General features: G+C 41.8%; 1 non-coding gene across 1 annotated transcript; it reads right to left on the reverse strand.

Annotated features, from left to right (window-relative positions):
- Positions 1–8,300: 8,300 nt before the first annotated feature.
- Trnap-cgg (transfer RNA proline (anticodon CGG)) lies at positions 8,301–8,375 on the reverse strand. Its single transcript has one exon. It is a non-coding gene; the product is annotated as a tRNA-Pro (tRNA).
- Positions 8,376–27,386: the final 19,011 nt, after the last annotated feature.

Below are 27,386 nucleotides of genomic sequence, written 5' to 3' on the forward strand. Positions count from 1 at the left end.
GGACTCATCATCATCATCAAGTGATAACGATGTGAGCGAAGAACGTCACATAGGCTCACAGAAATTACAAAGTGGGCATAAAAACAAAATAGTTTAACAACCAGTTACAGTGTAGGAAAGAGTAATATACCTGGGAATTTTTCATGTACATTGTTATTTTTCACACATCTTTTGTAACTTCCAGCCATGCTATAATAACATAGTTAACATGATTCTATGCTGAACCCAACTGCAGGAAAAGTTGAGTATCAGATACCAGCGTAATAAGGAATGCCATGGCAACATGAAAGAACATGCATGTCACCTCATCCATAAAATAGGTAATAAATTAATGTTAACAACAGAAGTGATGACTGAATGGTCATAAGATTGCGCCTAAGTAAAATGAAAATACGAACTGAGAGTATCATAATTGCAGTACCAACGACGGCGCACTTAGGTACAGTGCAAGATGAACAAGTCCACTTCTAGTACACCGGCCTAACGTCGATTTGTAGAGGATTGCAACAGGTCAAAATTTTATAGGGTGTTTTCAATTAGCAAACATTAAATCACACAGTCACAAAAAGTAATAAAACGGGTAATGTCGAATCAAATCGACGAAAATTAGGACTTCACATGAAAAAATTGGTGTTTGCAATGTTAATTGGCAAAAAGAAAAGTCAAAAGAAACGGGCAGCCAAAGCTAATTTCGAAATAGAATGTAATTAAAGATAACTGATATTCGGGTAATTAGAAAAAGGCCTAACCCCGCAGTGTAATAATGCGCTGATTGGGAAGGAGCATACAGACTCACAGCAAAGAGTAAACCAACTTCAGTCGCCGCTTAGTGAGACGAAAAGAAACAAGGAGGCGTCTCCAACCGTGGGTGTGCAAATGACATTCAACAAGAAGCAGCATTCGTATCGAACTAGACAAAAGTTACACGAAATTGACACTCAGGCGTTATTAGTCACGTACACTCTCTCAAAGTCTCGTTGAAAAAAAATATAGAAAAAAGCCCTCCAACAGGACCACTCTCGTTCTTTCAGTAATCAATGTTGTTGACATACTCGATGTCTATAAATTTCAAATACCTCAAGGATATTCAAATACTGTCGTCAGGAACGACACTTAAATCCACTGCAATTGGAAGCATACCAAGTTTTTCCTGTATCGAATGTTGTCCTCACAACGTAGAATTGTTATCATAGATGTGCCCTCTACTTCGATTCGGAAGAATCTCTGCTTGTCTTACTAGTGCAAAAGCTCTTATTGCCCCAACTTTCTATCTTAGACACTTCAGATTCAAAAAACGTATTGCGTTGCTTCTGCCTTACATCGTGTCTCAAATACGTGAATCTCATCCCATGCATACTGAAGGAATCATCAGACTTACCTCTTTTTAACGCGACAGCAATCTTTCCTCAGTGAGCACCATTCTAAGTAAATACTACATGTTTACCCTCTTCTTTCTGAGCGACAACATTTTTTATCACTTCCACATTTAAACAACTTACGCATGCTCTTCGCCTTGTACCCATTAGCCTTCCTGGCTGATATATATACTATGTGATCAAAAGTATCCGGACTCCTGGCTCAAAACGACTTATAAGTTCGTGACACCCTCATCGTAATGCTGAAATGGAATATTATGCTGGCCCACCCTTAGCTTTCATGTCAGCTTCCACTCTCGCAGGCATGCATTCAATCAGGTGTTGGAAGTTTTCTTGGGGAAAGGCCGCCCATTCTTCACGGAGTGCTGCACTGAGAAGAGGTATCGATGTCAGTTGGTGAGGCCTGGCCCAAAGTCGGAGTTCCAAGACATTCCAGAAGTGTTCTCTAAGACTCAGGTCAGGATTCTGTGCAGGCCAGCCCATTACAGGGATGTTATTGTCGTGTAACCACCACACGTTGTGCATTATGAACAGGTGCTCGATCGTTTTTAAAGATGCAATCGCCATCCCCGAATTTCTCTTCAACAATGGGAAGCAAGAAGGTTCTTAAAACATCAATGTAGGCTTGTTCTGTGATAGTACCACTCAAAACAACAAGGGGTGCAAGACCCCTCCATGAGAAACACTATCACACCTTAACACCACAGCCTCCGAATTTTACTGTTGTCACTACACACGATGGCAGATGACTTTCATCTGGCATTCACCATACCCACACCCTGCCATCGGATCGCAAAATTGTGTACCGCGATTCATTACTTCACACAACATTTTTCCAGTGTTCAATGGTCCAATGCTTACGCCCTTTACACCAACCAAGGGGTCGTTTGTCATTTAACTGCGTAATGTGCGGCTTATGAGCAGCCGCCACACGATGAAGTCCAAGTTTTCCCATCTCCTGCCTAACTGTCAAAGTACTTGCAGTGGATCCTGATTCACTTTGGAAATCCAGTATGATGGTCTTAGTAGATGTCTGCATTACACCACATTACGACCCTCTTCAACTGTCGGCAGTCTCTATCAGTCAACAAACGAGGTCGGCCTGTAAGGTCTTGTTCTGTAAGTTTCCCATTAATTTTCCACTTCACTATCACATCGGAAACAGGGGACCTAGGGATGTTGAGAAGTGTGGAAATCTCGCTCAGAGATGTATGGCACAAGTAACATCCAAACACCTGACCACGTTCGAAGTCGGTGAGTTCTACGGATCGCCCCATTCTGCCCTCTCACGATATCTAATGAGAACACAGGTCGCTGACAAGGAGTACCTTGAATAAGGTGGCAGCACCATGCACATAATATGAGAAACGTATTTTTTTTAAGGGTGTGCGTATACTTTTGATCACATAGTGTACCTTCATCAGTCTGTGTATCATAACAGGAAAATATGCCCTTCTGTAGGTCATAGGAATTAATGAGTCACAGTTAATGGTGAGATCGGTGTACGTTGGTATATGAAGAACTTCGAAAACCAGGTTTATCCATTGCCCAATAATCATGATGTCTAAATAATTTATGGACAAATTCTACACCAGTTGTACAGTAACCCGAATGATAGCATACCTAAGATTATAATCTCATTGTCACCACCTTCATATAAGATTAATATTTCAACAACATAAAACTGGTACAACAAAAGTTAAAATCTAAAAACAGAATTGGAAGTGAAAACTTCACACTTCAAATTATTAACAAAAATTTGTGGCAAAATAGACTGTGAGGAAGTACGCATTACAAGACCTGATGGCGGTTATAGCACCCCCAAATATAGAGTCCCTAATGAAATCCCTTTTGACGGCAAAAAAATAATAATTAGTTATCCCGACCTTGGCGGTAGCTACTGGCAACAAAATATTAACGCTATCGAAAGTTTGACCAACAGAAATACTAGGGAACTAACAACCTCTATTCCACGGAAAAAACTAAATGAGAGACTATCAGATGATCACTTAATCTACGAATCATGAAACTCTACTTAAAGAATTCAAAACATATGCCATACGAAGGTTAAAACTCAGACGAGATAAAGTTATCAGAGATAACATTTATCCAAGAAGTGAGTTATAGCTGCATAGAGCTGTAAATTCGCTGCGACTACAATGAAATACTAATTCGCTCTCTTGTAGACGTCGCGATAGAAGCACGATTATTGACCGATGTTTGATTGTTTCAAACCAATCTGGAATTTTAAAGTTTTTCGAGTATCGTCTTGAGTATTAGTCAAAGTTCTGCAGGAAGGTGATAGATTTACCGTTTAGGCAGACAACGGAACAGATTTTATACTCGAGGGAAATGTAACTCGTGTGATACTTAGTCAATTCTGCAACTTAGTCGTTTTGATTGTATTTTGTATTGTCACGAATATTGAAGGGCACAGCTATGTACCAGACGCTGACATAAACTCTACAAATAGACTTGGGTAGGAAACATATACACGCAATCATGAAGAATTCACAGGTACGCCCTGTTGACCGAAGCTGTAGTCAATGTCAGAATTGCTGATGTAAATCGTAGCTTCAGTTCCTTGAATGACAGATCAGTATGCTTTTCAGTGCAGTGGTTAAAAAATTCAGAAGTTCAATAAACTCAGATACAACTTTAAAACTTGTCGGAAGGACAGACTCAGCATACAGGGAAGTCAAAACAACCTTCGGTGTCATTAAAAGCAAAGGTGGAAACATTAAGAGTGCAACGGGAATTCCCCTGTTAACTGCAGAGGAGAGAGCGGATAGGTGGAAAGAATGTATTGAAAGCCTCTATGAGGGTGGGGAGGGGAAGGGGGGGGGGGGAGATTTGTCTGATGTGATAGAAGAAGAAACAGGCGTCGATTTAGAAGAGATAAGAGATCCAGAGTTAGAATCAGAATTTAAAAGAGCTTTGGAGGACTTAAGATAAAATAAGGCTGAAGGGATGAACAACATTCTGTCAGGATTTCTAAAATCATTGGGGAAAGTGACAACAAAGCGACTATTTACGTTGCTTTGTAGAATTTATGAGTCTGTCGACATACCTTCTGACTTTCGAAGGGCATCATCCTCATAATTCCTAAGACGGGAAGAGCTGACAAGTGCAAGAATTATGGCACAATAAGTTTAACAGCTCATGGATCCAAGTTGCTTACAAGAATAATATACAGAAGAATGGGAAGGAAAATTGAGGATGCGCTAGATGACGATCAGTTAGGCTTTATGAAAGGTAAAGGCACGAGATAGGCAATTCTGAAGTTGCGGTTAATAATGGAAGTAAGAGTAAAGAGAAATCAAGACACGTTCATAGGATTTGTCGACCTGGAAAAAGCGTTAGACAATATAAAATCGTGCAAGATGTTCGAAATTCTTATAAAAGTAGGGTTAAGCTATAGGGAGAGACGGGTCATATACAAAATGTATAACAGCCAAGAGGAAGAGTGGGCGACCAAGAACGAAGCGCTCGTATTAAAAAGGGTGTAAGACAAGGCTGTAGCGTTTTACCCCTATTGTTCAGTCCGAGCATCGAAGAAGCAATGATAGAAATAAAAGAGAAGTTGAGGAGTGGAATTAAAATAGAAGGGGAAAGGATATCAATCATACTATTCCCTTAGGACATTGCTGTCTTCAGTGAAAGGGAAGCAGAATTACATGATCTGCTGAGTGGAATGAACTGTCTAATGAGTATAGAGTTTGGATTGAGAGTAAACTGAAGAAAGACAAAGTTAATGAGAAGTAGTAGAAATGAGAACAGCGAGAAACTTAATGATTGGTGATCACGAAGTAGATAAAGTTAAAGAATTCTGCTGCCTAGGCAGTAAAATAACTAGTGACGGAGGGAGCAAGGAGGACATCAAAAGCAGACGATTATGGGGAAAAGGGCATTCCAGGTCAAGAGGTGTATACCAATATCAAAAATCGACCTTAATTTGAGGAATGAATTTGTGAAAATGTACGTCTGGAGTACAGCATTGTATGGTAATGAAACATGGACTGTGGGAAAACCGGAACAGAAGAGAATCGAACCATTTGAAATGTAGTGCTACAGACGAATGTTGAAAATGTAGTGGACTGATAAGGTAAGGAATGAGGAGGCTCTGCGCAGAATCGGAGAGTAAAGGAACATTAGGAAAACACTGATAAGGACAAGTGACAGAATGACAGGAATCTGGTAAGACGTGAGGGACTGACTTCCATGGTGCTAGAGGGAGATGTAAAGGGCAAAAAACTGTAGACGACGGTTGGAATACGTCCATCAAATAATTGAGGATGTAGGTTGCAAGTGCTACTTTGAGATGAAGAGGTTAGCACAGGAGAGCAAATCATGGCGGGCCGCATCAAACCAGTCAGAATGATAAAAAAAAAAAAATCAGGGCTTTATTGCAGTTTTAAGAAAGGGAAAACCTCGCTGACAAACGAAAGCTGAATGAAAAAATGAGCCTAAAGAGAAGAGTGAGAGAGGAGTTTAGTGGCCTTCAAGGTAAAGTTTTGTCAAATGTTTTGAGTAAATATTCTAAGAGGTTTAGTCTTACGTAAAATTAGTAATCGGTTCGGAACCCCTTAATCATTCACCAAGCGACTATTCTGGCACCAAAAGTTAACACAACAGAGTCACCGCGGACTTCTAGTACTCAGCCAAACACAATTGATACCATCAAATGTGTACCGGCTGAAGATGGCGTTGACGCAAATAGTAGCCAAATTAATATTAAATCTTAAGTACAGTTGGAGGAGTTTCATTTCTAAGAAAAATTATACCAGCTGATGTCAAACTATCATCCAATTTAAATATGCATGTAGGTAGGAAGATAACACAGAGTAGGTCGAAATAATGAATTCGATTTTTAAAAAAATATAATATCGCCGAAAATCCTAAACCGGTCCCTCTCTTCAATCATCGTTAGAACATCGAAATGGCAGGTACTGAGATAAACGATCACGCAATAGAGGAACAACCGCAATAATATACAAGAGGACTTGCTCCCCTTCTAGCAACATTTTATTGTAGCTCGCTGGAGCAACTAAAGGAATCTAGCAACTGCAAAAAAGCGCAGCTCATTCCCATTATCAAGAAGGAACACATGCACATAATTATCGGCCCATATCATCGACGTCAGTCTGTTTCAGAGTTATGGAATATGTTATATGCTGAAGAATGATGACGTTTTTTAAGGTGAAGGAAATTCTCCACTGTAAAAATCAATCTGGATTCACCAAACAAAGATCTTGCGACACTCAGCTCTGTCTGTTCCTCCATGACCTCCAGACCGTTGTAGACAAAGGCGCTTAGCTCGGTGCCGTATGCTTGCACATACTGGGACTCCATCATCAAAGCCGGCCGCGGTAGTCTCGCGGTTCTAGGCGCACAGTCCGGAACCGTGCGACTGCTACGGTCGCAGGTTCGAATCCTGCCTCGGGCATGGATGTGTGTGATGTCCTTAGGTTAGTTAGGTTTAAGTAGTTCTAAGTTCTAGGGGACTAATGACCACAGCAGTTGAGTCCCATAGTGCTCAGAGCCATTTGAACCATCCATCATCAAAGAGGCGGTCGAAATACGTATAAGCAGTGACCTAATAAAGAGACACGGGGTTTCACCTGAGCAAAGCCTGGGAGCCACCCTTGGCGGCACTAATTAATCGTCAGCCGCAGATCAGCAACTGCACCAAAGCAGATGGGAAAACTAAGCGCAGATGCTTAAATCGTGACCAACATCTCGCGCGCGCGAACGGGGTCCGTCGCTGCCGTCCGCATTTTCCCTCGCCGCGGCGCGCTTCCGCCAACCGCGACCCGTTTCTCCAGCAGAGGGCTCTGGTATTCAACACGGTCTACGATTGTTCTTTGATGCCCCCGCTGGCACCTGCGCTGTTCTAGATAGCCAACTTATAAATTGGCGAGCTTCGCAGCGACGCGACAGTAGCACCTGAAAATGGCGGGCAGTTGCCTCGCTGAAATATTGCGCTGTTTTTACAGTATTATCCAGCGTAATTCCCGGGCACCTATCAAGCAGATGCAGCGCCGGGAAATCCTCAAACGCCACAGATGTAAACGTAATTTCAGGTACCCAAATTTAGTGTGATAAGTCCGTCTCTGTTTACAAAGTATATAAATGATCTAGTAGAAAACATCGTAAGATCTAGAAAACTGTTCGCATGGTGCGGTTGTCCATGAGAAAGTCGCAACGCTAGAAGACAGTACTGATTTTCAGAATGAACTGCAGAGGACTGATGACTGGTGCAAGACTTCGGTAGTTGAATCTGAACGTAAATCAATGTAACATGTTGTGCATGCAAAGCAAAAGAAATCCACTATTCCACAACTGCACTACTGACGAAAAATTGCAGGAAACATTATCTGCCGCAACATGTCTAGGAATAATTACCGAGAGCGCCCTTAAGTGGAATGACCACATGAAACAAACAGTAGGAAAGGATGGAAAGGAACAGAGCAAACACATAGCAGTTTTATTAATATTGACTATCGAAATTTTAACTATAAATAGCTATCCTCAGTGCTAAAATACAAGTAAATTGCAGAATCACAATTAATTTAGATGAAACATTAGGTAAAATACTACGTTATTCATCAGCAGTTATTCATTCTAGTCAACATAAAATTTGAGTGCGTTACAATCCAAAAAATTTCACTACAATTTACCGTACGAGTTTACTGGTGTTTAGGTAGAAACAAGCAGAGGTTGTTTTTCTAACAAGTACAGTAGCCTTAATTTTGTAATATAAGTAACGACCTCTATAACAGAAAAATAACTTTGCCAGTTTTATTCCGATATAGTCTTTTAAAAGTCGTTTTCTATAAATAAAGTCATCAAGTATCCAGAATGAGATTTTCACTCTCCAGCGGAGTGTGCGTTGATATGAAACTTCGTGGCAGATTGAAACTGTGTGCCCGACCGAGACTCGAACTCGGGACCTTTGCCTTCCGCGGGCAAGTGCTCTACCAACTGAGCTACCGAAACACGACTCACGTCCGGTCCTCACAGCTTTACTTCTGCCAGTATCCGTCTCCTACCTTCCAAACTTTACAGAAGCTCTTCTGCGAACCTTGCAGAACTAGCACTCCTGAAAGAAAGTAAAGCAGTGAGGACCGGACGTGAGTCGTGCACTTGCCCGCGAAAGGCAAAGGTCCCGAGTTTGAGTCTCGGTCGGACACACAGTTTTAATCTGCCAGGAAGTTTCATATCAGCGCACACTCCGCTGCAGAGTGAAAATCTCATTCTGGAAACATCCCCCAGGCTGTGGCTAAGCCATGTCTCCACAGTATCCTTTCTTTCAGGAGTGCTAGTTCTGCAAGTTTCGCAGAAGAGCTTCTGTAAAGTTTGGAACGTAGGAGACGGATACTGGCAGAAGTAAAGCTGTGAGGACCGGACGTGAGTCGTGTTTCGGTAGCTCAGTTGGTAGAGCACTTGCCCGCGAAAGGCAAAGGTCCCGAGTTCGAGTATCGATCGGGCACACAGTTTTAATCTGCCAGGAAGTTTCAAAGTCATCAAGTATATTTGCAAAAAAAAAAGTTCAAATATGTGTGAAATCTTATCGGACTTAACTGCTAAGGTCATCAGTCCCTAAGCTTACACACTACTTAACCTAAATTATCATAAGGACAAACACACACCCATGCCTGAGGGAGGCGCCGGGAACAGCTGCACATTCCATGACTGCAGCGCCCTAGACCGTTCGGCTAATCACGCGCGGCATATTTGCATGTCACTTTCAAATACATCAATAATTACGACTTACAATGTGTCACTAATATATGAACCGACACATTGTAAGTGTCTGTTCATGTTTTGGTACTGTAAGTCTGGATTTCTTGATGTATTTAAAAGTGACATGGAATATGCTTGCTGATTACAAGTTGCAAATTGAGGCTGATGTACTCCTTGTAAACAGCAGCCTAAGTTTCCTTCTGCCTGTATACCAGTAAAGCCATATGGTGACATGTACTTCAAGTTTGTCGGATTGTAGATCACTCAAATAGTATGTTGACTTGAGTGGGTCATTGCTATTGGAAAGGTAGAGTTTTGTAACTTGTTCTAACAAAAATAGTTCTGATTCCGTATTTTTTCCATTCTTGCACAGAAGTTTGCATTTGTGAATGAACTCTGGATGTGCTAGAATTGTAAAAAGCCGATGGGACTGCGACTGTTGCTATGTAGGTATCCCTCCTTGTAACAGTCCACGGTCGTTGTTCACAACGGTTTCTTATGTTATCTTAGTTGGTTAGTTGTGTTAAAAGCAGATGCCAGATTGAGATTCATAGGATGAATCTTAAGGAAATGTAACTGATCCACAAAGGAATTGATTTATAAGGATTCTTGAGTATTGTTCATTAATCTTTGACCCTTTCCAGGTAGGATGGACAAAAGAGATAGAGAACATCCTGCGACGAGTAGCGCTTTCCATCACGGGGTAGTCTAGTCGGCGCGAGAGCGTTACAGTGGCAGACGTTACAAGAGAGGCGTTGTGCATTACAACTACTGAAATTTTGAAAGGGAACTTTCTGGTAAGAACTGGAAAACTTATTACTTCCTCCCACGTAAAGCTCACGAAAAACAACGACGAGAGTGCCACCGACAATTATTCTTTCCAAGTACAACTCACGAGTGCAACAGGGACGATGAGATTCGTTAGTGGTGCCAGAAGCACCCTACGTTAGTGGTACCAGATGCACCCTACGCTACACACTGTTAGTTGAGTTGCGGAGCATGATGCAGGTGTAGATGCAGGTGCCACAGGGACTTGTGAGGAGGTAGGTGGAGGAGGATAGGATGTGGGGCGATAGGCGGGACAGGGTACGAGGGGGCAGACGCTAGAGGGTCAAGATGTTATGCATCAGCTGGAAATAAAAACAAAGGTGGTATGGTAGATTAGGGAAGAGATTTGAATTTTTCCCAATTATTTGCACGAGGCCATACCTGCCTAACATCTATCGTCATGGATTTAGTTGAGTTGGACTTTAAATATGTAAAGTCAGATTGCAAGAGTATAAGTTATAGAAACAAATATAACTCCAAACGAAACATTAATAATGCCTCACCAGCATGCACAATTGCGTGGTAATTTTGGTGGTAATTTTATCAACTGTTGCATATACCGAGGTCCAAGGTTTCATATCGAATGTCTACATTCTCTTTTACACTGGTAATGGAGAGCACGCCATGGCAGTGTAAAAAATTATAATAATAATTATTTAATTATTTCCTGGATAACTGCAAGCATATAAAAGTCCAAGACAAACATTATTAAGGAAATCCTGATATTTTAATTAATGAAGCTGATTGCGGGCCTTTTTAACTACCTGTCCTTCGACATCAACTTTCGAGGCATATTTAATTAAATATTCTGTAATTCTGGTAGTGTTTATTTTAAGCAGATTTTTGTGAGTTAATTAAATTCATAAAAAACTAATTAGTTCATTGAGCTAGAAGGAAGTGAGAGAATGAAGCTTTAGGACCAGAATGTGACAAAATATACTTTTTTTGTTTGATATTACTTAACGTACTTTGAGATATGAAATAGCGTCTTTGCCGACCCAGATTTTAAATGAAGTAAGATCTTCTCTTGAGACAAAAGTCGACTAACAAGACTAGATTGCGGTAGATAGTTTGAGTTTAGTGGAAGGATATTAAGCTACAAATTTATTAATGCAATGAATAAAAATACAAACCAATTTCTTAAAACTCAGGACAGTCTGAGCAGGTACTCTCCAAAATCAAGTGAATTAATTTCCAAACACACAACTGTTCGTCGGTATTGCATAACTCTCAGAGATGACTGAATGATATGTATTTATTTATTTATTTTGAGAACGACGTTCGGCTAAAGGAAGTTTGATAGACGCCTAGCACAGAGGTCTAATCTGATCACAAGTCTATAAAATTATTCTGGTTTTTCCACATTACAAGTTTCAAAAACATGTTGTAAACAGCTAACACATCATTGACATGAGCCATCCACTATCATATGATTGTGTGCGGATAACTGGAAGACTAATGGTGCCAAACAAGCAGAGTAACCTAACAATGCTAAATTCCAGGTATGATACGAGTGGGAGTTGTAGCGCCAAGCAATTTCTCATTTAAAGTGCTGATGGTGAACGCTTTTAGGGAGATAGACACTCTCAGTAGAGGCACTCATTCTACCTAGACCTCTTTAGCTGGACCCACAATACTGACAACAGATATATCTAGCTGTCCTGTAACATATGTTGGTCAGCCAGAACAGTATGACCACCTACCTAACAGCCATTATGTCCCCCTTTGTGTCGGATAACAGTGGCGACGAGTCATCGTAACAATGAGGCCTTGGTAGATTGCTGGAGTGAGTGGGTACCACATCTGCACACACAAGTTACGTAATTCCCGTAAGTTCCTGGGAGGGGAGCGATAAGCTCTGACGCCACGTTCTCACACATCCAAAATGTGTTGTATCGGGTACCGATATGGCGGGTTGTGGGGCCGGTACAAAAATTGTAAACCGCCACCGTGTTCCTCGAAATATTCCATCACATTCCTGGCCGTGTAACATGGCGCATTGTCTTGTGGAAAGATGTCATTGCCGTCTAGAAACGTGGTGATCATGAAGGGGTGAACGTGGTCTGCAAGAAATATTTGGACGTCGTTGTGCCTTGCACGAGTTTCTCTAGGAACATGGATGCCCACTTGCATGTTCCACAGTACACAATGTGGTTGCTGCCAGCTTATCACCTTCTCATGGTACGGGTGTGAAGGAGCTGTTGCCCCGGAAGACGACGGACTCGCGACCTTCCATCATCATGATGGCGAAGGTATGGGGATTCATCAGACCAAGCAAAGCTCTGCCACTGCGCCAACGACCAGTGCCGATGGTCACGTGCCAATTTCAATCGTGGTTGACACACGTGTACTCTGCGCAGGATTAAAGTCCGATGTTAGTTCCGCCACAGTTTCTGCCCTGTTTTAAAAGTCTGCCCAGCCTACAAAATTCGACATCTGTAGTGAGGGATGGCTGCCCAAACCCACGATGTCTGGACATTGTTTCACCATAGTTTCGCCGTGTGTTGAAGACGCTCACCACAGCACTCCTCGAACCCTAGACAATTTGTGAAGCTTCTGAAATGCTCGTTCCGAGCCTCTGGTCCTTTAAAATCTGCCCTCGGTAAAACTCAGATTAATTGCGCGCCTTTCCCATTCTGCACATGGACAGCATGCTCATTGATATTACATGCACCGTGCGTGTGCCTGACTATCGATCAAACCTCGCCAGGCGACGCCGCTATCGCCTGGAGGGGTTCATATCGACAGTATGTCGGTGCTCATAATTTTCTGGCTGATCAGTGTATGAACCACTAATTAACAATTTGCATCTACAACACAGATAGACACTGGAAATACAATTGAAAAAGGCGAACGCTACGTATTAAGCACTAAATTTCAAAACAAATAAGAAATTTTAATTTTGCTTAGTCAAACAGCTTGAGCACCACTAGGTTTGTCCCATACTTCATAGGAACGTAACTTGAGTGTGATAATTTACGGCACTCGGGAATGAAAATATTTACACGTTTCGATGGAAACCAGAATGGCGAGTTAAAGTAACCACTGTGCAACACAATATATTCATTCAGACAGTAATCGGATGCTCACCATAATTTATTGTGGATTGGATCGTATGTTGCGAAATTCTCGACCAAGGGTTGCTATCAAGTAAGTCTTTTGACGAGTTCGCAAGGAATCAGGGACCAACGGATACTATTCATCAGACGCCCCTGCACCCAGTTCTTGAAGTTGGCAGACAGCAACTCAGCACCACAGAGGACACAGGCTTCAAACAACGAGAACTAGTCTGGTTCCGTGCATCGCGCAGAGGTAGCTTTGTCGACGAGCAATCCTCACGGCCCCAGCCGACACTCAATCCCACCGACGCTCTGTGAGCAAAAACGCAACTTTTAGCTGCGGGCCACGGATGTTGTCGGCCACGACGTCACTGCGTTTACGGGAGCCGCGGTCAAACACACCGTTGAACCACCCGTCACTTCCAGAGCACCTCCAGACCGCTACAACGCATAAGTGCCCGGCCCACATACCTGCCCTCTGCAGGCGACAAACCGCTCTAGAAGCTATTGTGGCCAGAGAGGCTGATAACGAGCGGCAACTACCGATGTAAAAACGTGCCAGAAAGGCACAAAGAAAATATGGTAAGTGTGTAGGTCAGTAGGTGAATTGTAATTACCGGAGTACGAGTTCAATCGTCTCGTTTTTGATCCTCAGTCTGAACTGGGATATTTTTCTGGCTCTTATTACCTCTTTGGAAGACATTTTTTAATGTGGAGAATGTGTGCTTGCACACACGGGTTGCACTACTGCGAACGTCATTGTGAATAATTGTATTCCAGTCACTCTTTCGTGGAAGATGATCATCACTGTCAAGTGGGAGACTTGTGTGCACTGCGATCCATATTATATGGCACACAATTTTCCCCAGATGGACGTGGCAGTGTAACACCTAAAATGCAGGATCCATGGCACCTGCTACCAACATATAACTTTTTTTATGAATTGTATGTAAATATTTGTGACTTAGATGCTTTCTTTTAATAAGTAAGGACATTGCTTCACTGTGTGTGTAAATGTATGTAGAAGTCTGTTGACACCTCATTGTACACTACTGGCCACTAAAACTGCCACACCAAGAAGAAATGCAGATGATAAACATGTACTCATTGGACAAATATATTATACTAGAACTGACATGCGATTACATTTTCACGCAATTTGGGTGCATAGATCCTGAGAAATCAGTACCCAGAACAACCACCTCTGGCCGTAATAACGACCTTTATACGCCTGGTCATTGAGTCAAACAGAGCTTAGATGGCGTGTACAGGTACAGCTGCCCATGCAGCTTCATACGATACCACAGTTCATCAAGAGTAGTGACTGGCATATTGTGACGAGCCAGTTGCTCGGCCACCATTGACCAGACGTTTTCTATTGGTGAGAGATCTGGAGAATGTGCTAGCCAGGGCAGCAGTCGAACATTTTCTTTATCTTGGAAGGCCCGTACAGGACCTGCAACATTCGGTCGTGCATTATCCTACTGAAATGTAGGGTTTCGCAGGAATCGAATGAAGGGTAGAGCCACGGGTAGTAACACATCTGAAATGTAACTTCCACTGTTCAAAGTGCCGCCAGTGCGAACAAGAGGTGACCGATAAGTGTAACCAATGGCACCCCATACCATCACGCCGGGTGATACGCCAGTATGACGATGACGAATACACGCTTCCAGTGTGTGTTCACCGCAATGACGCCGAACATGGATGCGACCATCATGATGCTGTAAACAGAACCTGGATTCATCCGAGAAAATGACGTTTTGCCGTTCGGGCACCCTGGTTTCTTCGTTGAGTACACCATCGCAGGCGCACCTGTATGTGATGCAGCGTCAAGGGTAACCGCAGCCATGGTCTCCAAGCTAATAGTCCATGCTCCTGCAAACGTCGTCGAACTGTTCCTGCTGATGGTTGTCGTCTTGCAAACGTCCCCATCTGTTAACTCAGGGGTCGGTGGCTGCACGATCCGTTACAGTCATGCGGATAAGGTGCCTGTCACCTCGACTGCTAGTGATACCAGGCCGTTGGGATCCAGCACGGCGTTCCGTATTACCCTCGTGAACAAACCGATTCCATATTCTGGTAACAGTCATTGGATCTCAACCAACGCGAGCAGCAATGTCGCGATACGATAAACCACAATCGCGATGGGCTATAATCCGACCTTTATCAGAGTCGGAAACGGGATGGTACGCATTTCTCCTCCTTACACGAGGCATCACAACAACGTTTCACCAAGCAACGCCGGTCAACTGCTGTTTGTGTGTGAGAAATCGGTTGGAAACTTTCCTCATGTCAGCACGTTGTAGCTGTTGCTACCGGCGCCAGCCTTGTGTGAATACTCTGAGAAGTTAATCATTTGCATATCAGAGCATCTTCTTCTTGTCGGTTAAATTTCTCGTCGGTAGCACGTCATCTTCGTGGTGTAGCAATTTTAGTGTCCAGTAGTGTATTTATCTGTGTCTTTCTGTGAAACTTATGAACACTGGTAAAAAGCCAGAGCAATTGTTATTTGCATCGACTAGCAACGATAATAGCAGTGCTTGTGTGTTGTAAAATCATTGGGTAGGGAGGTGTTGGGCGGAGCGCGTGGAGAGATCGAGACGTGTTCCAGCGCTTGTAGCGTGCGGAAATGTGGTGTTAACGCTGCCGCAGTAGACTCTACCATTTGGGCTCCGTCATGTACAAGCGCCGGCCAGATGTCTAGTAGCAGGAGTAAAGACAGTGGACGGGTGGAAGAGGCTGCATTCATTACGATTACCCGTTCCTGTAATTAGCCGTGCTCCACAAGATGCTGCCGCCTTCAACAACAGCAGCAGTTCCAGCAACACAGATTCGTCGTCGGCTCCGAGTTCCGTCGTATGCACAGCAGTGAAGTAAGACTGTCCATTGTATTAACGGCTAACCCAGCAGCAGAAGTGAATGAGAATTGATAGATAAAATTTATTTAAATAATAATGAGTTAAACTCAGCGCGATTGTGCCCTGATTGTTACCAAGCAGGGTCCTTGTTCCTTTTATTCCTTATATGCAAACCGAGTGTCATAAGAAACAAACAGAATAGTTACAGCCAGTTTATTAATGAATATTTTCACTTTTAAGAATTTTAGCCTCAGTCTACTTTCAAGTAACTGTTGTACAACAGAGGCTTCAGTATATGAGTGAAGTAAAGCAATTTCATTTTTCAAGTTTGAGAATCAGTCACTGGAAAAAATTCTAATCTAAAGAAATGCAAAAATTAAGAGTGTGGAAATTTTATTTATTTCACGTATAGTAGGAGCATATGACTGTTTGTTTGGTTTGGTACGTATTCTATTATTTATTTCTGTTCAAGTCAGTAAAAAAGGCTCAGTTGTTCAGACGATAATTTGAAATCCAGTTTGCAAAATAAGTAACTGCAAAGTAAAAGTGCCTGTTTGTTTTCTAAATTTCTTTGATGACGTTTCGTTGAGATCACTGAAAGTCATAGTTCACCTAACGAAGTTCAATACAAACATAAAGTTTAATTGCATATTTTTTATCATTACTCGATTGCTTTTTCAAAATTTTATGACAGACATAAGAGGGGCTCCTCAGTTTTCTTTATCATTACATACTCACTTAAAATTAGCATCAAAGAATGTGACAACCTTCAGTTAGTGTTTAATAATACATGTTTTTCTTTCTCGTCATCTTGTACAGGATTTTGGATGTAAATTACCCTAGTGGGCTGGCGACCATTAATTATATCCATTTCGTTCATTAGTGTAAATTTGGTATTCTTGATCAGTGACACCCCTTTTCTGTCCAGTGTTTTTCGTGAGTGAATGCACAAAATAACTTTCATTTTTCTAAATTATAACTCTGTTCGGCTTAATTACTTTTTATTTAAGTAGACTTTTGCATTAGAAGGGTCTGTTGTACACTTTCCTTCTTCTTACCTGTATTATTTCTTCAGGAAAGATAGCCTTATCCATTTAGCAAAAATCCATTACGCATTCAAGCGATCCACGGTCATATTTTATATCGCAAGCAGTATAAACCGATTACTAAGGGAGATGATACAAGAGAACTCCCTTCATCCAGTCTAGTTTTGACATTGCACTGACGCAGTGATTTTGGAGTGGCATTGTCCAACAAAGTGTCCTGCACATATTATCTAATTATTGCTGCATTTGTCTAGACCCGTCATGTAGTATTAAAAAGTAATGTTTATTTACGACATAAGTAAAACTCAGCTTAAGAAGGTCTAGTAAAATAGTAAGTGTACGTAAATTATCGCTACGAAAAGTTTAGACAACTAAGGCATGCAGGAATATAATAATATGAGTTAACATGCTGAAGATCTACCAAAGCTCCCTTGTCTTGTAAACAGATTACTGCTGAAGAGGTGTATCAGATTAAATTTTTTAAGAGATTTAGCAATAAAATTTTGTAAAATCTCTATTAACATTTCGTGCTGCATTCCTCTTTGTTGTTATTTAGATAGGAAGTAAGGCAAGGGCTTTGCACTGACCCTGCTTAGCACCGTTGTTTAAATAGACTGACTCGTTACAGATTTCTTGAGTTATGTCGAACATCACTGTTCACGAAAATTTTCTTTGTGTATCGGAAATGCTCTGATATTAGTTTGGTGTAGGATTAAATCTACGTTTATATTGATTCTGTTTCGTGGCATTTTAGCGTTTAGTTGCTTACTCTAACCCGCGGCCAGTATGACAAATAGCTGCGCGGGATTAGCCGAGCGCTCTCAGCGGCTGCCGTCATGGACTGTGCAACTATTCCCGGCGGAGGTTCGAGTCCTCCCTCTGGCATGGTTGTGTGTGTTTCTCCTTAGGATAATTTAGGTTAAGTAGTGTGTAAGCTTAGGGACTGATGACCTTAGCAGTTAACTCCCATAACATTTAATACACTTTTTTTTTTTTTGGAGTACGACAAATAACGATTGGCTTATTATCCGTTACGACACTGCTCAGCAGAAATGTCTTATTTCGTTAGACGTGACGACGCCTCTACACATCTACTTCAGCACAGTTTCATGTTTTCATTTTACGATGACTATTGTCCAGTTGGCGGAATACATGTTCGCCACAATTGACAAGCAGTTTTCAGAATTTGCACATTCAGTGAAACTGAATTAGAGGACAGACATTCCATATCAATAAGCGGGTTAACTAGTGTACGTAGGCCCTACTGCATCAGCAGTAGGGAAGTCTCGTGTTTGGGACCGAAACTGTCTCGATGATTATTGCATGAACACCACTGTATACGGTGCCATTAACAAGTAACAATAAATACTGAACCTATATTAATAATCGTTTACTTTCAACGTGTAATCATTTCTTTGTCGGTGGCATCGAGGATGACGTCGTTTATATCTGCTGTAAATGACAAGGCAATTTTTAGAAAAACAGACCATAAATAACTTAGATGTCTTTTGGAAATAAAGGTAGTTCCAGAAATAATTTTGTCCTGATATGTTTTGTAAGTATGTCCACCATTACAACGTGCCGCTTACTGGTGCTGAAGATGTTTAAAACCAGCTGCGTTAAAGATAGGAGAGGATCTCTCTCGCAACGAAATTGTAAAGATGAGCTGATGCCAGTTATACAATGCCTGATGAAAGAAGAGGGAAGCATCCAACAGACATGATAGTATGTAGGTGTAACTTCGTAGAGGTAGACATGACCAACAAGTATGTAACTGAGTAGAGTGGCAATTCTCTGTGATGGTGGTGGTGGTTAGTGTTTAACGTCCCGTCGACAACGAGGTCATTAGAGACGGAGCGCAAGCTCGGGTTAGGGTAGGATTGGGAAGGAAATCGGCCGTGCCCTTTCAAAGGAACCATCCCGGCATTTGCCTGAAACGATTTAGGGATATCACGGAAAACCTAAATCAGGATGGCTGGAGACGGAATTGAACCGTCGTGCTCCCGAATGCGAGTCCAGTGTGCTAACCACTGCGCCACCTCGCTCGGTAATTCTCTTTGACAGGTAGAACAGTCATCAGAGTTCATTGGTGTTGTTTGGGTTTAGTGTTGTTACCAAAACTTCTGTGAAAAGAAGGGTGTGTGAACTGTTTCAGATGTTGAATGGTCACTATGAAGGACACGGAGATGCAGCGAACTTATGTGAAAAAGCGTTTCACAGAACGTGATAGGTGTTTCATTGTGGGTCGCCATTTCACCAGCTGATCGAATCGTGCAATATGCAGATCTTTGCATCATTGAGATTGGAGTAGGACTGCTGATATTTTTAAAAATATACGGTATCCGATATATTGATATTTAAAAAGAAAGCATTATCGTCTCTTGAAGTATCACAAAAAGTAACGATGTGTCAATATATCGACGAGAAATTATCGATATGGCGGTTTATAAAATATCGACTGCATGTTGAAAATATACCGCCGATTTTAGAGCTGCATACGTAGATATTGATTTATTATTAGATATCCTGTACATCAACAAGCTAGCTGGTTGCCTATCCCCGTCAGAGGAAGAACTGAAATGAAAACGATGCACATTCATGCTTCGCTATAACCACTTTCCTAACAATAGTAACTGGATGTAAGTGGCACAATAAAATGTGTCCGATGAGTTGTCGTTCGGTTTCGCCACATATCGGAATGTGTGGAACGATTCCCTGATTTTTAATTTCTAACAACGCAAGCGAACTAGCAAGTATAGTGTCAAAATTGGCTGGCGGAGCTAAACGTTGCAGTTTCTGTAGGTAGAGGCGAGCGACGATTACGTCAGCATTTCCCCTCTCACATCTCCGTCCACCGCAAATGCTAATCTTGTCATTCAGATTTTGTTCATCATTTTCAGCAACTGTTTTTGAAGAATGCCGATGTGAAGAAACAGCACACTAGTTGAGTTAAAAATTGTATCCTAAAGTAACTAGTTTACTTTTCTTCAGATGGGATATCTTGTTATTCCATTCGCACCACGACCCCTCCCCCCCCCCCCCCCCCCCCTCTGCAATATGACTTCTCCATTCGTGCTCAAAAAGTATTAAGACCCTTTCATGCAGTGAAAGTTAAAGTACGTTCTACTAAGATTTCAAAAGAATAACTTTAAATATTTACAGAAAGTTGTGGAAAAATATATTGTAAAGTAAAAATACCGTCACTCGAAATTATCATTTTGATATCGATATATCGAGGGGGAAGAAATCTCCTTTTCAGATCGACATAGTTTGGGGAAGTATCGTGATATCGATATATCAACATTTTATCAACAGCCCTAGATGGTACAGAGGCCCCTGTTAGACTGCATGAGAACTTTAGAGCACTACAGGGGCAGATCGCCTTATTGTGCACCAAGCACATCGTAACCTCCTCTGAGATGCGCCTTCCATCCGATGGCGAACACTGGACGCCCTGTATCATTGTGTCAAAGCCATACCACAACATTAGTCAGACACTAGGTGCAGGTGGAACAGGAAATTACTGTCCCTCACGCAGGCTGCCTTTAACACCACAATACAGTGCTAATGAACGGCGTTGCATTGGGTTCAGCTGTGAATAGCGGTTGTCCACTGCTGAGGGATGACTATTGCCAGCTAATATGAAGGCGACCTGAGGAGAAGTCCCTTTCAGTGTTTCTAAGAGGCGCTGCGGTGATACGCCTAGCGTGGAATAAAAAATGTTCTTGGAAACGGAACAATAGCAATTTGCAGGCCAATATAGTTCTACAAAACAGTGCTCAAGCAAGAGAATAAAAAACTGCCTTCAGCACGTGAAACAGAATTCAGTGGAACAGAATTCGTGAAATAGAATTAAAATCAAATTTTTCCCAGTACGCAGAATCGGGCAGCTACAATAATAATTACAATATTTGACCCTTGGCTACAAACAGAAGAAGAAGATAAACAAGGTTTCTGTAATTACCACATGACATCAGGACTAATATCATACCAAATCAAGGTCACGAACACAGCTAAACATTGTTCTATCGCTGCTCCTCTCACAAACTTTTTTTTTTTTTTTTTTTTTTTTTTTTTTTTTTTTTTTTTTTTTTTGTCAGTCTAGTGACTGGTTTGATGCGGCCCGCCATGAATTTCTTTTCTGTGCTAACCTCTTCATCTCAGAGTAGCACTTGCAACCTACGTCTTCAATTATTTGCTTGACGTATTCCAATCTCTGTCTTCCTCTACAGTTTTTGCCCTCTACAGCTCCCTCTAGTACCATGGAAGTCATTCCCTCATGTCTTAGCAGGTGTCCTATCATCCTGTCCCTTCTCCTCATCAGTGTTTTCCACATATTCCTTTCCTCTCCGATTTTGCGTAGAACCTCATCATTCCTTACCTTACCAGTCCATCTAATTTTCAACATTCGTCTATAGCACAACATCTCAAATGCTTCGATTCTATTCTGTTCCGGTTTTCCCACAGTCCATGTTTCCTACCATACAATGATGTACTCCAGACGTACATCCTCAGAAATTTCTTCCTCAAATTAAGTCTGGTATTTGATATTAGTAGACTTCTCTTGGCCAGAAATGCCTTTTTTGCCATAGCGAGTCTGCTTTTGATGTCTTCCTTGATCCGTCCGTCATTGGTTATTTTACTGCCTAGGTAGCAGAATTCCTTAACTTCATTGACTTCGTGACCATCAATCCAGATGTTAAGTTTCTCGTTGTTCTCATTTCTACTACTTCTCATTACCTTCGTCTTTCTCCGATTTACTCTCAAACCATACTGTGTACTCATTAGACTGTTCATTCCGTTCAGCAGATCATTTAAGTCTTCTTCACTTTCACTCAGGATAGCAATGTAATCAGCGAATCGTATCATTGATATCCTTTCACCTTGTGTTTTAATTCCACTCCTGAACCTTTCTTTTATTTCCATCTTTGCTTCCTCCATGTACATATTGAAGAGTAGGGGCGAAAGGCTACAGCCTTGTCTTGCTCCCTTCTTAATACGAGCACTTCGTTCTTGATCGTCGACTCTTATTATTCCCTCTTGGTTGTTGTACATATTGTATATGACCCGTCTCTCCCTATAGCTTACCCCTACTTATTTCGGTATCTCGAACAGCTTGCACCATTTTATATTGTCGAACGCTTTTTCCAGGTCGACAAATCCTATGAACGTGTCTTGATTTTTCTTTAGTCTTGCTTCCATTATTAGCCGTAATATCAGAATAGCCTCACTTGTGCCTTTACCTTTCCTAAAGCCAAACTGATCGTCATCTAGCACATTCTCAATTTTCTTTTCCATTCCTCTGTATATTATTCTTGTAAGCAGCTTCGATGCATGAGCTGTTAAGCTGATTGTGCGATAATTCTCGCACTTGTCAGCTCTTGCCGTATTCGGAATTGTGTGGATGATGCTTTTCCGAAAGTCAGATGGTATGTCGCCAGACTCATATATTCTACACACCAACGTGAATAGTCGTTTTGTTGCCACTTCCCCTAATGATTTTAGAAATTCAGATGGAATGTTATCTATCCCTTCTGTCTCATTTGACCGTAAGTATTCCAAAGCTCTTTTAAATTCCGATTCTAATACTGGATCCCCTATCTCTTCTAAATCGACTCCTGTTTCTTCTTCTATCACATCAGACAAATCTTCACTCTCATAGAGGCTTTCAATGTATTCTTTCCACCTATCTGCTCTCTCCTCTGCATTTAACAGTGGAATTCCCGTTGCACTCTTAATGTTACCACCGTTGCTTCTAATGTCACTAACTAATGTCACTAACTATACCCTACGACAAAGCATTGTCAACAGTCTATAAGACTACCTAGGCATCTTTCTCATCACAATATTCTGTGCATTCCAATGAATCGTTCTCAAACAGCATAATAACAAGGTAAATTTCCTTGCATCAATGCCATAAACCAATTCTGCTGGGCTCATTCTATAACCACCTCACACTGAGTGCGCTTAGTTCACAACCCAGCTTTCGTCCTTACATAAGACATTCGCACACCCAGCGTGCTTTCACACAACTAGCATAACGCTTCACACTATGACCACGGACATTCCACGTGGAATATTACTTGTCAACCAATACACTCAGTGCACCGCTTGTGCTCTATACTTACAATAGATTGGATCACTTTATCACCAAGAAGCAGCCGTCAGCCACTAAAGCACGTAGGTAATGCTGCTCTTGAAATGTAGAAGTCCATTTCAGAGATCACCATCGTCTGGTCTGTAAAAGACAACAAATTCTCCATTGGGTAGTTAGTGTCCACACATTGGTCATATCCCGCGCTGACCGTTAGCAGTGTCACCTAGAGAGTTCCTTGGCATTTTTAGGTTGTAGAAGTTGGACGTTCACCCACTGACTTTACTTGCCTGCTACTGTTCCACCTCTGCTCCAGCAGTGCTTGTGGGAATCTGTTGCATATGTGGCCTCCACCCTGCTCCCTCCCTCCCCCTCTCGTTGCTCCAGGGAGACAAGACGCAACAGTGACTATGTGGCTGCAGGCAAGACTAACGTGCCACTTGACATGGCACATTGTTATAGTGGTTGAGAGCACTCTGTCGAAACGACGGTACGTTGCGGTCATCATACATTCTCATGTGTCACCTCTCATACAACAGTATTGTGGTGCTATGCACTTCCGCGCATGACACATACTTCTGGCTGACGTCGAGTTACTCTAGTGGCCAGCAAGATCCCCTGGTCTGTTTCCCAGAGAACATATGTAGGACCAGTTCGAATGTGAACTCCAAAAGAATGCCAGCACCCAGGAGTCAAAGCACCAGCTGAGAGATACTTTGCCTCAGAAGAGCATACAATGGCTTGGTTACACTCTGCCCAACAGAATGAATACATGCATCATGGTGCAATGCCATACTAATAAGTGGGTTCATATTGCCAGATCTATGTATATCTGACTCGAATTTGTAGTTGCTGAAATAATGCAGGGTGATTCAAAAAGAATACCACAACTTTAGGAATTTAAAACTCTGCAACGACAAAAGGCAGAGCTAAGCACTATCTGTCGGCGAATTAAGGGAGCTATAAAGTTTCATTTAGTTGTACATTTGTTCGCCTGAGGCGCTGTTCACTAGGCGTCAGCGTCAGTTGATGCTAAGATGGCGACCGCTCAACAGAAAGCTTTTTGTGTTATTGAGTACGGCAGAAGTGAATCGACGACAGTTGTTCAGAGTACATTTCGAACGAAGTATGGTGTTAAACCTGCTGATAGGTGGTGTATTAAACGTTGGTATAAACAGTTTACAGAGAATGGGTGTTTGTGCAAAGGGAAAAGTTCTGGACGGCCGAGAACGAATGATGAAAATGTAGCACGCATCCAGCAAGCATTTGTTCGCAGCCCAGGAAAATCGACTCGCCGAGCTAGTAGAGAGCTGCAAATTCCACAATCAACTGTATGGAGAGTCCTACGAAAAAGGTTAGTTACAAAACCTTAGTGTCTGAAATTGGTTCAAGCTCTGTCTGCAGCTGATAAGATTAAAAGAATCGATTTCTGTGATTTTATCCTTGCTCAAATTGAAACAGATGAATCTTTCGTTTCAAAGATTGTGTTTAGTGATGAAGCAACTTTCCACACTAACGGGAAAGTCAGCCGTCACAATGTCTGTATATGGGGCACTGAGAATCTGCGGGAAATAACTCAGTATGAACGTGACTCGCCTAAGGTGAACGTTTTCTGTGCCATTTCAGCCAATAAAGTTTTTGGTCCCTTTTTCTTCGAAGGTGCTACTGTAACTGGACTACAGTATCTGGAGATGTTAGAGAATTGGCTGTTCCCTCAGCTAGAACAAGAAGCACAACAATTCATATTTCAGCAGGATGGAGCGCCACCACATTGGCACTTATCTGTCCGTAACTACCTGAACGTCAACTACCCGAGGCGATGGATCGGCCGCCAGGCAGCCCGTGACAGAGCACTTCATCACAGGCCTCCAAGAAGCACTGATCTTACCCCCTGCGATTTTTTCTTATGGGGGTATGTTAAGGATATGGTGTTTCGGCCACCTCTCCCAGCAAGCATTGATAATTTGAAACGAGAAATAACAGCAGCTATCCAAACTGTTACGCCTGATATGCTACAGAGAGTGTGGAACGAGTTGGAGTATCGGGTTGATATTGCTCTAGTGTCTGGAGGGGGCCATATTTAACATCTGTGAACTTGTTTTTGAGTGAAAAAAACCTTTTTAAATACTCTTTGTTATGATGTATAACAGAAGATTATATTATGTTTCTTTCATTAAATACACATTTTTAAAGTTGTGGTATTCTTTTTGAATCACCCTGTATAATGGAATCTCTCAACGTGAAAAGTTTCATTCCGTTTCCTCGAACCCTTCTGCGTTCTTCACGACGCTTGTCAGGTAGCGTATTTGTTTCCTTTAGTAATGAACAACTACTCAGTCTCTTCAATAGTTTTGTATCATCTCGCAGTATTCAGACTTCGGTATGATATTTTTCTCATTTAAGTTTTATAGTCTTTTATTTCGTTAATGATTCAACATATGAAAGTGATCCTTTGGCAGATGATAGTGCGCACAGGAGAACACTGTTTTATTTTATGTTTACTACTGAGCTCTTGTATGAATTGGGACATTGAAACAAGTATGTTTCCTTAAGGGTCTTAAAGCATTTAGTAGTTTCACAACTAAACTCTCTCTCGAACTGTACAAAAAACCTCAGAGACATTCTGGTCACAGGTAAAGTACGCAAGCAGCAAGACGAAATCAATACCTTCACTGCGTGAGAACAAAGGTACTGATGATAATGCCACTAAAGCGGAATTACCAAACACGATTTTCATAAATTCCTTCACAAAAAAAGAAAACGAAGTAAATGTGTCAGCATGCAAACCAAAAACAACTGCCAACTAGGATTCCGAAAATATAGTTCTTGAGAACCACAGCTAGCTGCTTACTCTCATGAGGTATTTAGTGGTGTCGACGGGGGACTCCAAATTCATTCCACAGTTTTGGATTTCCAGAAGGATTTTGACACCGTTCCTCATAAGCATGTCTACGGAGTGCCGCATCAGTTGTATGATTGGATCGGTGATTTCCTGCCAGAAAGGTCACAGTTTGCGATAACTGATGGAAACTCATCTACTAAAACAGAAGTAACATCCGACGTTCCCCAGGAGAGTGTTGTAGGCCATCTGCTGTTCCTGCTCTACGTAAACGATCTACGAGACTGTCTGAGAAGCCGTCTTAGACTGTTTACAGATAATGCTGTAATTTACCGTCTCTTGAAGTCACCAGATGATATAAACCAATTGCAAAATGATTTAGACAGGTCACGTGTTTGGAATAAAGTGGCAATTGACTCTAAATAATGAAAACTTTAAAGCCGTCTTAATGAGTACTAACAGTAATCCGCTGAATTTCGGTTACAGTACAAGTAACAAAAATCGAAAGGCTGTAAATTCATCTAAATACTTAGGAATTACTATTACGGATAAATTGGAACGATCACATAGGTAATGATTCGGAAAAACAAACCGAAGACTGCGATTTATTGGCAGAATAGTGAGAAAACGTAACAGGTCTACCAAAAAGACTGCTTTCACTACGCTTGTCCGCCTTCTGCAGTACAGCTGTGTGGTGTATGACCTACATCAGATGATGTTGACAGAGGACTTCGAAAAAGTTCAGAGTGGGGCAGCTCGTTTGGTAGTAACGCTACACAAGGGAGTGAGTGCCTCGGATGTGGTACACGAATTGAGTGACAGGCACTAAAACAAAGCCGTTTTTCGCTGCGGTATGATCTTCTCACGGAATTTCAGTCGCCAACGTTCTCGTCAGAATGCGAAATGATCATTATAGTAAAAAGAGAGAAGTCAGATCACGCACAGAAAGATTTAAGTGCTTGTTTCCCGCGCGTGGTTCGAGAGTGGAACGACAGAGAAGTAGCTTGAAGGTGTTTTGATGAACCCCCTAATAGGCAACTGTGAACTGCAGAGGAATCACGCAGATGTAGACTTAAACCGATCACGTTTATAGGGGCAAACGAAATATCATGAAAAGGAGATTACAAAAATACGACGTTTGTTAATGCTGGCTTTGAAACATAAAAATCCGAAAAACGTGCTCAAACTGCAAGATAAAGCGATCGCCATTGGCTATGGCCGCCAGGTGGAGTTCTCGTGCCACCCTTTTTAATAACTTACGCCTATTTTCATGCTCCATTCAACGACTGAGCTTGTATTATGCGGGGCCACCGTGGAGGTGCTCTTAACTTGAACACAAGAAAGTTTCAACGTTAGCGTTAATACGCGTTTTATCACTGCATTCGTCTTTTCATAAGATTTAAATGCTGTTAAAACGTTATGCCGCTTCTACTGATGTAAGAATGAATGGGGTTAAACGAGGCGCTGAGGACCATAAGAACGTACAGCACAACGTCATGTGCGTAATCCTGGCACCTGTCGATCTTATGGGGATCCA

This window comes from Schistocerca gregaria, chromosome 4 (genome assembly GCF_023897955.1).
Source record: "Schistocerca gregaria isolate iqSchGreg1 chromosome 4, iqSchGreg1.2, whole genome shotgun sequence".
NCBI classification, from domain to species: domain Eukaryota; kingdom Metazoa; phylum Arthropoda; class Insecta; order Orthoptera; family Acrididae; genus Schistocerca; species Schistocerca gregaria.